Source organism: Trichechus manatus, unplaced genomic scaffold (genome assembly GCF_000243295.1).
Source record: "Trichechus manatus latirostris isolate Lorelei unplaced genomic scaffold, TriManLat1.0 scaffold00143, whole genome shotgun sequence".
In the NCBI taxonomy this organism is placed as follows: Eukaryota; Metazoa; Chordata; class Mammalia; order Sirenia; family Trichechidae; genus Trichechus; species Trichechus manatus.
In genome coordinates, this window is record NW_004444079.1 from 2,914,810 (window position 1) to 2,919,191 (window position 4,382).

Consider the following 4,382-nt stretch of genomic DNA (forward strand, 5'->3'; position numbering starts at 1 on the left):
CCCCCCCCGCCCCGCCACTGCCTCCAGGGTCCATCTGGGAAACCCCGCCCCGCCCCCGCTGCCAAAAAAGGCCCCTGCGGTGCGAGTCTGGTTCTAGAGGGAAGAAGCGCCGCGGTCAACCCCGACTTGCGGCCCTGGGACCTCTCTCGCCTCCTGGGTACCGATACCCAAGCGCCTCCTCGGGCGCTGGATGGCACAGGCCTCGGTGTCTGGATTTGACAGGCAGGGCCCCGGTGTGAGGCGAGGCTGGGGCTCCGGCAGGTGACCGACTCCTGCCTAGCCCCTCCGGCTTGGCTCCTCGCGCAGCTAGAACGCGCTGGCACGCGGGTCACGCGGGATGGGCCCTGCAGCTCCCATGCCGCCCCCCCAGCCCTCTCTGCCGACGGGGCGCCCAGGCTCACCCCTCGGGGATCTCGGCACCCGAATGAGTGGAAGGGCCGAAAAGTTCTGGAAGCAACAGGCACTGAAGAAGGTCCAGGATTCCAAATCGGGCCCTAGATGAAAGACCCAAAGCTAGCCTCAGAGCGAAAGGCCCGGCCACTTGGTGCTCCCCCACAACCCCTGAGGGGTCGCCCCGGCCCTCACTTGTGTCCTGGGGGACCAGCTTCGGCCTCGACCCGGGCGTTGCATGGCTGTGGCCGGAGGTCTGCGGGGCTTTGCTGGGATCCCTCGGCCAGCCGCTACCTTTGCCTTCCCCACGCACATCCGCTCCCGAGGAGGGGCCGCCGGCAGAGGAAGGAGTCGGGAAGGGAAGGAAACTGAGGCTGGGAGCCCAGCGGGCGGGACGCCGGAGCGGGGCAGGAGGTGGGGGAGGGGGGGGACGGCGAGGGCCTAGGGGCGGAGAGAGTTTAAGAAAGAGGAAAATGGAGCAGAGAGAAAAGGGTGTCTGCGGAGGGATGGGGCGGGGAAGGTGGGGGGAGATAGATTTGGAGCGAAAAGTGAAAGAGACTGAGGATAAGGAGGGAACATCAGAGTTGTGGAAGGGAAGCCCGAGGGCAGAGAATGGGGGGAGAGACTGAGGAAGAGAGAGATGAGGAGAAGGAGGAAAAAGAAGGGGATGGAGAAACTGAGGACAGAGAGAGTCCAGGGGACTCAGAGGTGGGGGAAGACAGAGTGACAGAGAGGCAGAGACGTCGGGGGACAGAAAAAGAGGCTGCGGGGCGAGACCGAGGGCAGAGAGGTCCTCCGGTATAGGGGATGACAGACAGAGGGAGACTAAGGAAGGAGTAGGGGGTATTTAGGGCAGTAGAGGGGGAAACTGAGGGGCGGGGAGATTGGAGAGTTGAAGGAAGAAGAAGGAGACTAATGGCAGACCTAGGGACCCATAAATGGGGGTGAGACTGCAGGGGGCAGAGAGGAAAGAGGTGGGGGAGACAGAGGATAGAGAGCCGGGAAGAGGGACGTGAGTGTAGTTTTTGTGTTGTGTTTTTTATTTGGGGGAGGGGGTGTGCCGGAAAGGAGCACCTGGCTGAGGTCGGCTGGGCCGAGTGAAGTGGGATTTCCGCAAGGGAGCTGCCCCTTACTCCCCTTCGGCCTGCGCCTGCCCAGGGCCGCCAAGGGAGACAAGGCCTCAGTGTTGGGCCGCCTACCGCGGCCGCCCCACCCGCCCCGACTGCCGGACAAATGGCCTTTCTTCGGCGGGGCAGGGAGAAGGAGCCGCTTGTTTACGAGGCCAGCCTAGGAAAGGAGCGGAGCCACAGAAGGGGGGCTGCGCGTGTGAGTGGGGGTGAGTATGTGAGGTCTGTGCGTGTGAGTGGGAGCGGAGCTGCGTGTGTGAGCGGAGGGGGTGCGCGTGAGTGGGGGCTGTGTATGTGAGTGGGAGTGTATGTGTGTGAGTGGGGGTACGGGTACGTGTGTGAGCGGGAGGCAACTGCGCGTGAGCGTGGGAGGCTGCATGCGTGAATGGGGCTGCATGTGAGGATGCGTGCAGTGTGAAGCGTGTGTGAAGTGTGTTGATGTATAGGTGTGTGTAAGGGTTTTACATGTGTAACGGGGTGTGGGATACACGGATGTATGCGTGGGCTCCGCTGTGGGCAGGGTGCATGGGTGATGTAGGGTGGGGTACTGTGCGTGTCTGCTGTGTGGGATGCCTGATGTTGTGTTTGTGGGTGTGGGGGGTGAGCCCTATGAGTCACCCTCGGGGAGTCTGGGACCGCTGAGCTAACGGGCCCAGAATGCAGCCCCGCCCCGGGTCTCCCGCCTGGCCGTGTGGCGGTCGGACGAAGCGCCTGCCTCAGTGGAAGCGTCTGCGGGCACCTCCGGCAACCCCGCGCCAGCCGTCCCCGCCGGTCAGCCCGCACTTCCCAATCCCGGGGGAGTCCCGCAGACTTGGCCCAAGCCGGCTCCGGGGAACTCCGCAAGGGATTCGAATCCGGACTGCGCGGGCGTGACTAGAGCCTGGGGCTCCCTCCCCCAAGGATACCACATCCGGCCTCCCGGGCCCCTTAAGACGTGGGACCTTGCAGGAGGGTCTCCCATCTCCTGGACACCCCAAGAGACAGAAGGGGAGAGGGGAGAGACTCCCCAGGGGATCGCCCCTCCCCATTCGGTACTCTCAGTCCTGCCGTGGGCAGGAGAGGGCGGAGTGTAGGGGCAGGAGGACGAGGACGCGCGCACACACATGCCAGCAGAGACCCGCGAGTGCCCGCCCGGCCGTCAGGGTCGGGGAGGGGCGCGAGGGTGCCTACGAGCGTCTTCATGTGGCAAGGCTCAGCGTCCCTCCGGGGGAGAGCACGAGGGCCCCCTCTGGCGGCGGCGCGGGCAGCGGCCGGGGAGGGCAAAGGCAAGCAGCTCGCAGGAAAGCGGCAGAGTCAACTCCGCACAAAGCCCGTTCGGCCCCACGCACTCACCTAGGGTTCCCTCTCCTCCCCCATGGTTTCTTTCTGGCTTCCTAGTCCAGAGCTGACCAGGGGCTCCCGCCAGGCCCCTGCGACTCCCTCTTCCCCAGTCCCAGCCGAGCAGTGAACTGGACCGGGACCGGAGGCCGTAGTGTGAAGGGGCGTTCTTACCTGGGGTTGTGGGGCGGAGGGGAGGGGGTGTCCGGTCCCTTCGCCCGCCTCGGCCGCCGCGGTCTCAGGCTCAGGAGGACACTGTTTTTCCCTGGGAGCCGGTTGAGGAGGAGGCGAGTTAGCCCGTCCTGCCCGCCCCCCTCCTCAGTCCCCGCCCCCGTCCCGTCCTGTCTGCCTGACCAGCTAGAGAAGACGCCCTTGTGGGGCTGGAGCTCAAGGCCCCCCCACCCACCCTTTCCCACAGCAGCACCTCCCCCCGCCAGCACAGCGCCCGCTTTGTTCATCTCTGCAGCTGGGCTCTCCAATCTCCACCCACCCCCCCCCCCCCCCCCGCCCCGCCCCAGCCTCCTCTGCCTTTCCTTCGGACTCTCCTAGACCACTCTCCACCCTCAAGCCTTGAGGCTCTTCCCTGGTGTTTTTGACAGTCTCTCTCTCTTTAAACTTAGATGCCCGAATCTTCCATCACCTCCCAGTGAATCCCCTAGTCCCAGCCTCTACAAAATGCTATTCTGAAACATCTTCCCCAGAACACCTACTGAGGGACCCAAGGTCTTTGCCCTGTCATGCCTTCTCACCCTATTCCAAGCTCCACTATAAAGAGCTGTAAATGGGATTGATAACCCTGCACATCAGGCTTCACAGATTTTCCTAGGCATAGGTATAAGAAGTCATGTCAAAGCACCACACAAACTGTAAAGCTGAGGAAAACTGCATGGGATTATCATTTTATCCCCTGTAGCTCTACCCCCACCACAGATCAGCAGGATTACAGACTGGGAGGTGGGAGGCTAGCTATAGACATACAATTGAGTACGCCATTCTATAGTAGTTTGGGTCTCTGTAGCAGTGGAGGTTAATAAGGAAAAAAAAAGCGGGAACTAAAAACCCAAGAGCAGCCTAGAACAGCCTGGTTGGTGGAAGTAATTCTCCATCCCAACCTCTACCCTGAAATCCAACACTGACAGCTCATCTTTACCTCGCAAAGCCAGCCCTTGCCCTAGGAGACTGGCTGCAGAGTCCCTGGGGAGCTGAACTCAGGTAGACTGAACTTCTTTAATCTGTGCTAGAAGGACCCCTGAGACTCTTCCTCACTGAAGGAAGGAGCAGAAAGACCCTAAGGCTGGCGGAAATTCCAGCTGTGGCGGAATGCAGAAAATAATCTGTCCTCTTTGGACAAATCCTGTTCTGATTCAGTGGCTTTAGTTTATGCCTTCACTCCCTAACCCAGGAATAGCAGGAGGCTGAACTGCTGGAATCTCTGGTCACTCATTGACAAGACCAAAATACAGCAGGGGGGCCCCCCATGACTGGTGACTGGAGCTGACAGACAGCTCACCAGAGCCAGGCAGTGGGCAACAAGGGGGAGGGGAGGGG

The 4,382-nt window shown here is 61.8% G+C and overlaps 1 protein-coding gene across 1 annotated transcript in view; it reads right to left on the reverse strand.

Annotated features, from left to right (window-relative positions):
• PHLDB1 (pleckstrin homology like domain family B member 1) overlaps positions 1-4,159 on the reverse strand; it is a 46,873-nt gene extending 42,714 nt beyond the window's left edge. The window contains exon 1 of the mRNA XM_004385655.1: positions 3,985-4,159. The gene's annotated coding sequence lies outside the window, so the exon portion shown is untranslated. The remainder of the gene's footprint in view (positions 1-3,984) is intronic.
• Between the last annotated feature and the right edge of the window lie 223 nt (positions 4,160-4,382).